Below are 12,732 nucleotides of genomic sequence, written 5' to 3'. Positions count from 1 at the left end.
CACCCCCACCAAAAAATGTTGGAGTATTTTATCTCAATTAAAAGTCCACAATGGTGACATTTTCCCAACCAAACTACAGTACATCATTATCAGAGAAACAGACAGGTTATGAATTACACATCTCTATCTCCAGCTTTTTAGTTTATTACATATGGTCTTAAAGTGACTTATATTGCCAATTATATGACTTATAATGGTAGTCAAATTCTGCTATGCATGGTTCAGGCTTCTCTAAGGTTACACAAATGTTTCTGAATACAGATTTCTATCTTAATGCACTTTTTGCAATACAAGAGTGCAATGCAATTTCCTTTCCCTGTATCAAAAGGCTTCCAAAATTCTGGTTATATTGGAAATGGAGTGTTGTAGTAACAGCTTATGCCACCTTAATATGTCACATCCTTGGAAAACTTGCCAGTCATACATTTACCCTAAGCATTTCTCTGCTACATTTGCTTTCACTTCAGTGCCTTCTTATGCTGGAAAGGTATTCTGGCATAGCAGGGAAAAATGAATCATTGCTATCCTGTGCTATCTGGAAACAAAATGTCTTTGCAGCTGTTTGCTTTTCATTTCCTCACATAACCAAAGGCTAGCTAGGCTGCTGTTAAATTTCCTCTAAAATATATATTTTTTCCCCTGCTGGGAAGCTTCCTTTCTAATTCATTGGGGGAAATTACCACATTTGTGGCGTTCATTTTGCAGGAGCCACAGAGCTCTAATTTCCCATGTTGGTTTTCTCATGCTCTCCTGATTAGGGAAAACAAATTCATTATCGTGAGGGTAAGTACGTTTGTGTCACCTGACCATACAGGAGAGCACATTATGCCAAAAGGGGCAGAGTCACTCATACAAGTAATAAACAGACTTCACACTTCCCAATAAAGACGGGAATTCGTGTTGAAGCAAAAGGGGCGTAATTTACCCTGACAGCTGAGACAAGTAATATAGTGTGTGCACTTATTGACAAAGCTGGTGTTTGTTTGTTTGGTTGGTTTTTGTTGTTGCAAAAAACAAAACTTGTTTCCTTGGCAACTGCTGCACTCTGTAATACTAATGCTAAAAAAAGTGTGGAACTTGCTTTACCAGAGAAACCATTCTGATACCTGTGTACAGTTTTTAGGCTTTTATTGGTTTGTCAACCTTGGAAGTTGTTTGGATACTTGACTAATTATGTTTGAATATTGTTGCACGCCACCTCAGTCTCTGAGATTCCAGGGCTTCCATGTGCTTACTCAATGTTCATTTTTTCTTTTGAGAGTGGAGACTGTGGTGTCTTCAGGATATATGTATATACAGCCTGAGCCTACAATGAAGGGGTTCACAGCATTGACACCCCAAGAGGGTCTTCTTTGTCTCAAATCTGCAGCCTTGGATTCAAACAGAATCCAGCGTGCAGTTTTCTTCCAGCTTCTAGTTCACATAACTCAACTCTGAACTCAGGCTTTGTCCCTCTAACTATCCCTGAGCTGAGGGGGACCTGCCATTTTTGAGAATAAAACAGTATTCCTTTATTTTTATAAATACTAATTCTGATAATGAAGTATTTTCTGAGAACAATGTTGACAATAGGGACATAATCCAAAACTGAAGAGTAGAAGTGGGATGGTGTTTTTTTTTTTGAAAAAGAAATGGATAACTGTGGGGTTATCAATTGACTTACAGAAGTAGAAATTAACCTAAAATAGTTCTCCTGTCAAGTGATATGTAAAATGGCTGACTGGCGACAGGAACCAAGGGCATAAATAGGCCATTTTCTCCTTAAATTTAAAAAAGGGCCTTAGGTTCTGAAGTAAGGCGCTGCTTGTCTATTGTAGATTGTGCTCCCTTTAAAGTATAGGGAAATTATGCACTACCCAGATCTTTTTTTGATTTGATTAATAATTTGGATCTGATAGACGCTTGGAGATTTAAAAACCCCACTACAAAACAGTATACCTTCTTTTCAAATCCAAAGCAGAGTTGGGGGAAAATAGATACCATTTGGATATCAAAAGAATTGACTCAGAATTTAAACAAGGCGGAAATTTCTGCTCAAACAATATCTGACCACAACTCGGTCCTTATTGAAATAAAAGGCAAAGACACTAGAACAGGTAGATGGAGAATGAACGAATCGTTATTTAATGACCAGAGGGTAGTAATTAAGGCTAAGGAAACAATTGAGGAATATCTTAAATGGAATTGGAATGGGGAAACAGCTGTAGAGACGGTGTGGGATGCAGGAAAGGCAGTCACGAGGGGCTTCCTGATTCAGAAAAATTGCCATTTAAGAAAAGAAACAGAGAAAAATAAAGAGCAGATTTTAACACAGATCATGGAAAATGAAAGAAAATTAACTATTAACCCTGGTGAGGAGAGCGTAAAACATAACATTAAGATACTACAAACTAAATTCTCCAGGATAATTAACCAAGAGATTGAATGGAAAATAAAAATGATGAAACAGAGAAACTTTGAATCAGCCAATAAGATAGGGAAATACTTGGCGTGGCAAATAAGAGAGAGGAGGAAACAAAGCATGATTTATAAGATAAAGGATGGAGATAGAATTGTAGAACAACCAAAAGAAATAAAAAAGATATTCCAGAAATACTACAAGGACCTATATAAAAGAGGAAAGGAAACGGATTATGAAATAGATAGCTTTTTGCAAGAACAACATCTACAACAAATTGCAAAGGAAGAAAAAGAGTTGCTAGATCAGACGATTACACAAGAAGAGATTAAAAAGGCCATTAAAAAGATGAAAATAGGGAAAGCACCGGGGCCGGATGGCTTACCGGCCAAATATTATAAAACGTTATGCGAACAAATATCCCCAATTTTGTGTGAAGTGATGAATAATATTTTAAAAGAGGGGAGAATCCCGAACACTTGGAAGGAAGCATATATTACATTAATTCCCAAAAAAGATGTAGATGCTTTAGAGGTGAAGAACTATAGACCGATTTCGTTATTAAATAACGATTATAAGCTGTTTGCAGATGTGATGGCAGAAAGATTAAAAAAGGTCTTGAACAACAGAATTCATAAAGACCAAACGGGATCCCTTCCAGGGAGACAATTGAGGGACAATGTAAGAAATGTAATAGACATCATTGAATATCTGGATACTAGAATAGATGTACAGGCGGCCCTGGTATTTATAGGCATTCGATAATGTCTCTTGGGACTTCCTGAAGAAAAGCTTGACAATGATGGGGATGGGAGAAAAATTTAGAAAAGGTATAGAAGCTATTTACCATGAACAAAAGGCAAAGCTTGTAATAAATAATACAACATCAGAATTTTTTAATATACACAAAGGAACTAGACAAGGTTGCCCTTTATCCCCTTTATTATTTATAACAGTATTGGAAATATTGAATAAGAGATTGAGGGAAACAACAGAAGTTAAAGGAATCAAAGTAGGACTGAATGAATATAAAATTAAAGCTTTTGCTGATGATATTGTACTAACTCTACAAGATCCAAAACATAGTGTAAAAGAAGCCTGACAAAAATTTGAAGAATTTGGCGCTGTATCAGGACTCAAGGTCAATAAGAACAAAACTAAGATGCTGGTTAAAAATTTAACCAAGGAAGAAATGGTAGATCTAGAGCAAAGGGTAGGAATTACAACGGTTAAGAAGGTAAAATACCTTGGGGTATGGATTACGGCTAAAAATATTAATTTGTTTAAAGATAATTATGAGGCCACCTGGAAAAATATTAAGAAAGATTTGGGAATCTGGGACAGAATGAAACTATCCTTCTTAGGAAGGATAGCAGTTGTAAAAATGAATGTTCTACCCAGAATGCTGTTTTTATTTCAAACCATCCCCGTACTCAAAGGTTTAAAGCAATGCAAAGAGTGGCAGAGAACCCTGGCGAAATACATCTGGCAGGGAAAAAGACCGCGAATTAAAATGAAAATACTGGTGGATAGAAAGGAAAGAGGGGGTTTCTCTCTACCGGATCTGAGTTTATATTACGAAGCGGCATGTTTACTGTGGTTAAAAGATTGGATAAGATTGGAAAATAGAGAATTACTAGATTTGGAGGGCTTTGACAACAGGTTCGGGTGGCACTCGTACCTGTGGTATGAAAAGGTGAAGGCACATAGGGGCTTCCTGAACCACATTTTTAGGGGTCCAATATTCCAGGTATGGGAGAGGAATAAAAATCTTTTGGAAAGGAAGACCCCCTGGTGGATTTCACCAATAGAGGTGTTGACTATTAAGAAAACTAATATGGAAGAGAAGAACGCCACTTATGAACAACTTATAATTAAATCAGAACAAGGCTTTAAACTCAGATCGTATGAGGAGACAAAAAATTTATTCACTAGCTGGTTGCAATATCACCAGGTGAATGGTTTGTTAATTGAAGACAAAAAGAAATCAGGATTTGAAGATAAAAAATCTAAGTTCAATGTGGAGGTGGTAGAGGAAAAGAGTAAAACACTGTCTAGGATATATGATATATTACTGGAGTGGTACACTAAAGACGAGGAGGTGAAGGAGGCAATGACAAAGTGGGCGATAGACGTGGGCTATAACATCGACTTTGAAAGGTGGTTAGAATTATGGAATAATAATATAAAGTTTACGGCGTGTATGGCATTGAGGGAAAATATATGGAAGATGATATATAGGTGGTATCATACACCGGTGAAACTAGCTAAAATCTATAGGTTAAAGAACAAAAGATGTTGGAAATGTGGTGAAGCAGAAGGCGATTTCTACCACATGTGGTGGCTGTGTAATAAAGTGAAAGGATTTTGGGAACAAATTTATAATGAACTTAAAAAAATTCTTAAGTATACCTTTCCCAAAAGACCCAAAGCCTTTCTGCTGGGAATGTTGGGTAAAGAGATTAAAAAAGAAGACAAAATAATATTCCTCTATGCCACCACAGCCGCAAGAATTATGCTGGCACAAAATTGGAAAACAGAAACTATACCTAGTATAAGTGACTGGCAGGTCAAAATGGTGGAATACGCCGAGCTTGCTAGATTAACAGGTAGAATACGAGATCAAGATGAACAAAAAATTCATAAAAACTGGAGTAAATATTGGAACTATATTGATAATAAATGGTAGAAGACACTGGTGGTGTTGGAATAACTCTAACAGAGAACGTTTAATATTTAAGATTAAGATAAAATACATGAATGTAGGACTTATACGATACTTACCAATAGGGTGGAGGGGAGTCCAGGGCTCAATAAGAGCCCAAATATGAAGTTATGTTTCTTTTTTCTTGATGATAATAATTTTTTTATATTTATTATTTTTTTTCCTTTTTCTTTGTATAAGCAGGGGAAGAGATAAGTACATTATGTAAATGAATTATAATTTATTTATATGTATGTTGATATGCTTATTGATATGATGAACTGTACAGTGTATACCTATACGGGTATGTGTATTTGTAAAGTTTGAATAAAAAGTATTGCAAAAAAAAAAAAGAGAGAGAGAGTAAAACAGTATTCCTTTATTTTTATAAATACTAATTCTGATAATGAAGTATTTTCTGAGAACAATGTTGACAATAGGGACATAATCCAAAACTGAAGAGTAGAAGTGGGGTGGTGTTTTTTTTTTTGAAAAAGAAATGGATAACTGTGGGGTTATCAATTGACTTACAGAAGTAGAAATTAACCTAAAATAGTTCTCCTGTCAAGTGATATGTAAAATGGCTGACTGGCGACGGGAACCAAGGGCATAAATAGGCCATTTTCTCCTTAAATTTAAAAAAGGGCCTTAGGTTCTGAAGTAAGGTGCTGCTTGTCTGTTGAAGATTGTGCTCCCTTTAAAGTATAGGGAAATTATGCACGAATCAGTGTAGCTGCCGTTTCAATATTAAAATTGTTCCTCTAGGCCAAAACCTTTCCAAGTTATCAGAACAAGCCTTTATAAGTTTCACTTCTGCCTTAAAAAAATGAACTGAACATTTTGGAATGTTTATCTTCTTCTTCTTCTTCTTCTTCTTCTTCTTCTTCTTCTTCTTCTTCTTCTTCTTCTGATTATAATGTCCATTTTTAGTTAAAATGGAAACATCATGGAGCATGAATAGGATTAGCAGAGAAGAATCAGAGCATTTAACTCTTTAAAAACAGTTAATAAAGCCAAGAACATTTTTTTAAAAAAAAGGTCTAGGAGTGTAGAAGAGGTGCTAATGGTCTGGGCCATGGGTAGGCAAACTAAGGCCCGGGGCCCGGATCTGGCCCAATCGCCTTCTAAATCTGGCCCACAGATGGTCCGGGAATCAGCGTGTTTTTACATGAGTAGAATGTGTGCTTTTATTTAATGCATCTCTGGGTTATTTGTGGGGTTTAGGAATTAGTTCATTTTATATATATATATATATATATATATATATATATATATATATATATATATATATATAAAATATAGTCTGGCCCCCCACAAGGTCTGAGGGGCAGTGGACTGGCCCTCTGCTGAAGAAGTTTGCTGACCCCTGGTCTGGTCTATTGGGTATTACCATTTGCTTGAATTTAACTCATGAGCAAACAGCATCACATGGAATATTTATTTATTAGGAAATAATGTAAGGATATTATTAATACATATAAAAATATAATAGTTAAAAAGTAATTAAACTATTATATATATAAAACAATACAAATCTATTACATTAAAAGAATTGGTTCCACCATTTGGAGCTCTACCACAAGTCTATTTCACTTTTATTTTCTGGAAACTAGATAAAAAGGAAGACTGCAAAGAGTTACGGGGAGAAATGGGGCAATGCTCCAGAAATCATAGCCACATTCTGGGTCAGAAGTTTCACTTACTTCAAACTAGTGACTGCAACTCTGAATATCTTTTTCTATACACATGAAAATAAGACACTTTCCTGCCATAATACCATTTCACAGAGCACAGACCTGCAGGTCAGGGTGGGTGACAAATGTGATGCAGTTTGAATTTAAAGGCAAACTTACCTTATTCATACTTTCCAAAACAATTTGAGAATCAAAACACAACCATCCTTCAAAATTTGCAGTTTTCTGAATTTTTGCAATGCAGTTCTCCAGTCCAGTAATGTATATAAGTCATTACTGAATCTTAGGAGGAAATTTTAAATGTTCCTGGCTATAGACAAATATTTTTGCCTGGCATCTAAAGATATAGAATGAAAGTGCCAGGTGAGCCTCCATGGGGAGAGAGCATTCCACAAATGGGGAGCCATCACAGAAAATGCCTATTTTCATGTTGACACCTCTGGACATCTGATGGAGGAGACACACAAAGAAGGGCCTCAGATGTTGACTGCAGGATCTGGGGAGTGGTGGTTCTATGATCTCAATAAGCTACACTTTCTTGGAAATACTCTCCATCTTCTACAAATATTAATACAGTGGTGCCTCGCAAGACGAAATTAATCCGTTCCGTGAGGCTCTTCGTATAGCGGTTTTTTCATCTTGCGAAGCAAGCCCACTGACAGCTTAGCGGATTAGCGCTATTAGCGGTTTAGCGGCTTTTAGCGGATCAGCTGATAAGCGGCTTAGGGCTTAGGAAAAGGGGGAAAAAAGGGAAAAAACCCCGCAGGAACTCGCAAGACATTTTCATCTTGCGAAGCAAGCCCATAGGGAAATTCGTTTTGCGAAACGCCTCCAAAACGGAAAACCCTTTCGTCTAGCGGGTTTTCCGTCTTGCGAGGCGTTCGTCTTGCGGGGCACCACTGTATATCCCTCCTTTATTTTTTGGGATTTGATTTCATCACTGACAAAAAAAGAATTATTATTAAAGGGAGTGGAGGGTTCAAGGTTGAGAACAGAATACCTCTTTCTTATCTACAATCTGTAAGGGTTTCCATCATTTCTGTCACAGTAACTTGGACAAATCCTTATGATTAGCACATGAAATCCAGAGGAAAATGTCGTTTTTACAGCATGTAGTTTCTTGAAACTGACCTTAAATCTGTCTCTCTTTCATGGAGTAAAAAATAAAATAAAATCTTTGGCGGCGGCTGTGGATTATGGGATAGTTTCTCATGCCACAGACAGCAGTATTTATGCCCATCTCTGCAGTGCAATGGTACGCATAAATCAAAAGTTCTTCACAACAAATGGGTACTAATTGATGTTAATTCTAAATTAGAACACAATTCCTGTGGCAATACACATTATGCCCACATGAATGCCAAAAGAATTCCTTCTGATGGATGAGGCAACTGAAAATACTGAGGAAAACAATAATGACTTGCCACTGTTGTGTGAAGTGTTGGCCAAGAATCAGTGGAGTTCTCTGTATCAGCCCTTTCTACGTTCCTGTTCCTTAACAGTAGCAATTTGTTATGACAGACTTCCCTATTCAGCAAGACCACAAAGAATCAGTCATTTGTCAATAGGCATTCATACAATTACATACTAATACATTCACTTAAGGCAAACTGAATAGTGCAGCTGAAAATTAATCTCCTTGCATCAGCTGCTAACTGCAACACATTCCTATGTGTTTCAGATATGTGACGTGAAATGTTGATTCATATTTTTATATAAACACATTTTTCCTCGCACAGTCCCCCCCCCCATGCTGCTAGGGTGAATCATCAGCCCCGGTTTGAAGTTGTAGTACTAATTTTATGCAACCATTAAATAGGTTTAAATCCCTGCCCCCCGCTGTCCTGCTAAACTCCCACTGCTGTTTTGCTGGCAATGTGAAGTCAGTGACAAATGTGGGTGCATGAAACATTTTACCAGAGCTCCATAATATTTTGTTTGTACTCTTTGCTTGTCCGTTCCTGCCACTGGTTGCATGTATGTTTCATCACAGGTTGTCTTATAATGTTGATGATAATGCTATAGATTGCATCCTGCAGCTGAGAGAACTAGACCTCATAAGAAGTTCATTGCACTGAGGTATTTAATGTACAAATAAGCAGCAATTCATTTTTCCAAGACATTGTAAAGTTCTATGATATTATTTACTGTTAGCAAAGTCACTTAAACAACGCAAGCAGAGTCCAGAGAGAAGGCAAATCCCAATAACACTGTATGAGAAAACATAACAAAACCCAGTGTATAATCTGAGGAGAAAGAAACAGAGAGGTTTTGTCTTTCTTGGTTCTGAGAAACATTCAACAAAAAATATACAGAGGAAAACTTCTCTCAGAATGAATAACTCTTCGTGTCAAAACTAATGCTCACATTAATATGCTGAATAGTAGTAATAGTAGTAGTAGTAGTACTCCACCTATCTGACTGGGTTGCCCCAACCACTCTAGGCAGTTTCCAACATAGGTAAAAACAAAATAAAAGATTACACATTAAAAGGCTTCCCTAAACAGGGCTGCATTCAGATATCTTCTAAAAGTCAAATAGTTGTTTATTTCTTTGACAACTGATGGGAGGGCATTCTACAGGGCGGGCACCACTACCAAAAAGGCCCTCTGCCTGGTTCCCTGTAGCTTCACTACTTGCAGTGTGGGAACTGCCAGAAGGCCCTCGGTGCTGGATCTCAGTGTCTGGACTGAACATTGGGGGTGGAGGCAGGTATATAGGTACGAGGCAGTTTAGGATTCCAGCTGATGGCCCATCTGTTTTAGTAAAGAATTTAGAGCATTCAACAAGAGCAGCAGTACCAGTTAAAACCAATTAAAACCATGCAAAACTCTGTTATCATAACTCTTAGAATAAAACATGAATGCAGCATTATTTGGGCATCACCTTTAATAATATTTCAGTGGTCATAGTGGGGCAGGTGTGGTGACACTGTGTTAGGTGAGGATGATGTCATAATTATTGGGATGAATTATTGGGATGAATTGTTTCAACAGCAATGCCCAAGATCCATTCTCAAAGGTATTCTTCATGAGCTTGCCACTTGGCAGATGTTGAGGTTTTTTTTAATCAAATCCATCCAATTTGTCTTAAAAATGGTGCATTCTGGAAGTACATAAAATGCACTGATAGTGAAAAATACAATGAGCAAATTACTGCCAGGAGTACGAATGCACAGAGATGGCAGTTATGCAGTAAAGGCCAATGCAAAGATATATGGCGTATAATGTACTGCCAAGTCAAGCTGACCCCCAGGTTCTTGTCAAATTCTAATGCTGGCGATATATAATGAACAGGAATTGCACACTTCAGTGAAAAGTAAGCAGCTCTTCTTCACTCAGTGACTTCATTATTTCTCTCATGTTATGATGCAGATGGGAATCCAATTATCAAAATATAATCTAGGTGGAAGTGTGAAGCAACAGTAAAATCTTGATCATGTTGCTGTGGCCAATTGACTCTAAACTTGGGTTTACAGTGCTAGGTGTGGTCAGGAGTTGAACCCAGTGGCGTAGCGTGGGGGGTGCAGGGGGGGCCGGCCGCACCGGGCGCACCATCTGGGGGTTAGGGTTAGGGGGCGCAAATCCACGGGTTAGGGGGTGCAAATCCACGGGTTAGGGGCGCAAATTACCTGCCTTGCCCCGGGTGCTGACAACCCACGCTACGCCACTGGTTGAACCTGTGGCAGTGGAACAATTCAGTCTATAATGTAAGGTGACATCCTCAAATATAAGCCAATTTGGTCATACTGAAGCGAGTGTCATAACCAGGTTGCAACAGAGCAGGTTGGCAGCAGCATGGTAAGGTGTTAAAAATTTGGACAATTCTGTTGTTGACACAAGCTATGGGATACTTGCCTCGTTGGAGATTTAAATCATTCCCAATTCTATTCTTTTGATTTTAGCACTCAGGATGAGGTATTAAATCAATTCAGAATATACAACAGTTTTCAGCATGCAATACCATGCTAAATGAGTTTAGCTCCATCTTCTTCCTCCTCTTCATTTTTTTATTTTATTTTTTGGCAACCTTCTGCTGAAAAAACCCCCTGGTTAAATGGACGATCCTTTGGGATGTTCCTTGGTGCAAGCCTTTTTGGAATGAAATTACTAGGCCTTTACTTATTTGGGTATCTTTTCTTCCTTATTCTAAGGCCTTCAGGCAGGTAACAATATCCTATGCTCATTATGTCATTGTATAACAACTCTTTGAAGCAGGCTAGTCAATGTGACAGTAACTTGCTCAAGGCCAACCGACCTTGGCCTGCCACATTCATTCAGATTCATCCCCCAACTACTGCACTACACCAACTCTGAGTAGATATGTTTAAGATCAGGATGTCAGGCAATATCAAAAGCACAAGTCGGCTGAGATTTGCTTTGATGTCAGTGAATTTAGCTTTGCTTTAGAGGGACCAACCAATAAACAGGCATGCAAATGAAGGCTGTGCACGTATCTTCCGAGTAAGGTTAGAATAGGCCTCAAGCAAGCAGAATGGGCTCTTCAAAGCCTTGTGGTGAGAGGGTGAATATACATAATAAGTTGAGCAGAATGGATCTCTTCTACCCTATTTGTGCTGTCCCTGGCTGTAGTTCAGGTGTCTCCTGGTCCTTGGTATGCAGGCATCTTTACTTTTTCCACGATATCACAAATTTAAATATACTGTCATGTTTCACAGCAGTTGAGAGAGGTTTTATCCCTGCATGAGTGGCTAACCTGCAAGTGGGCACTGTGTCTAGGTGGGGGCAGTGCTTCTCTTCGGGGGGGGGGGGACACAGGCGTACGCATACCCCCAAATATTTTGTGAATCTTTGTACTTTTGTCCATTTACTGTATTTATTTTTCTCGATTTGAACTATGAAATGGTGATTTTCTTGAGTCAAAATGAGAGTACCCCTAAACATTTTTTTAAAAAAGTACGGGGGGGGGGCATCTGTTCCCTTCTCCTGAGGCAGTGTCTGGTCCCAGGAGAGAACACTTGATCTGTCTCTCTGAATCCTGCTCAGTCACTCTAGACTGAGGCTCTGTACCGCCCCCCTCAGGAGAGGTGAAGTCCTATTTCCATACTAGAGCCAGATGGGAATGGTGAGGACAGTGAGTAGGGTTTCCATCTGTTCAAGTTTCACCTTCCCATTCCTCCTTATCTCCTTCTAGCGTTCTCCATCCTAGGCCTGATTCTTACACTGCTGGAGGAGTCGTGATGATAACAGAAACAAAACTTGGTGGAATCATTGAGGAGGGGAGGGACATTGGAAAAGTGCCAGAGGACAGTAGAAGGCACCAAGATTTATGAAGTAGCTGGGATAATGGGAATGGACTCAAACCTAGATGTCCAAGTTTGTGTCTGCATTTCACTCCCCAGTGCTCAGTCCCTACATTTTGTAATCTTGTCAGCATTGGACTTTTGAAGCAGAACAAATTGAATTGTGCAGTTGATAAATTCGGAATTAAAGGTCCTGTTTTGGGCTCATATTCAGTGTGATTCTGGGTCTAAGGAGAACGGTGTCCTTTTTATCATATTAACAAATGTTGATTATAGTTATATAATTTATAGTGCTGAATCATCCCTGTAATACACAAAATAGAAAGCACATCACTCTGTAATAGATTATGTTGATTGGTTTTGCTGGCAGATGTGAGAGAGCATCATTGCTCATTATATAGCAGGCTTAATTGGTTTTCTCCTGAATTACGTAGACAATATTCTCTTAATCTGCTCACACAGAGGGTACTTAAATTCAAAATCTCTGAATTATTGTTTAATTGTTGACATTTTTCAGATAGCAGTTATACTCAAGGATTGATTTATAAACCAAAAAGGGAAAAGGCATGTCCTTTATGAAAAATACTGTAATAGGCATAAAGGTCACATGGGATATAGTTAATGTTACCAGCATGTTCTTCTTGAAATCTGTTGAAAGAAAAAGGTTACAGAA

General features: G+C 38.3%; 1 long non-coding RNA gene across 2 annotated transcripts in view; it reads left to right on the top strand.

Annotated features, from left to right (window-relative positions):
- LOC309338207 overlaps positions 1-12,266 on the top strand; it is a 76,921-nt gene extending 64,655 nt beyond the window's left edge. The window contains exon 6 of one of the 2 annotated variants that reach the window (XR_014154805.1): positions 11,966-12,266. This is a non-coding gene — a long non-coding RNA (uncharacterized lncRNA). Of the gene's footprint in view, positions 1-11,950 lie in introns of both variants that reach the window. The other variant, XR_014154806.1, reaches the window with a different exon arrangement.
- The last annotated feature ends 466 nt before the right edge of the window (positions 12,267-12,732 follow it).

Source organism: Podarcis erhardii (assembly GCF_964252035.2).
Source record: "Podarcis erhardii genome assembly, chromosome: 3".
In the NCBI taxonomy this organism is placed as follows: domain Eukaryota; kingdom Metazoa; phylum Chordata; class Lepidosauria; order Squamata; family Lacertidae; genus Podarcis; species Podarcis erhardii.
This window is presented reverse-complemented; position numbering and strand designations above follow the sequence as displayed.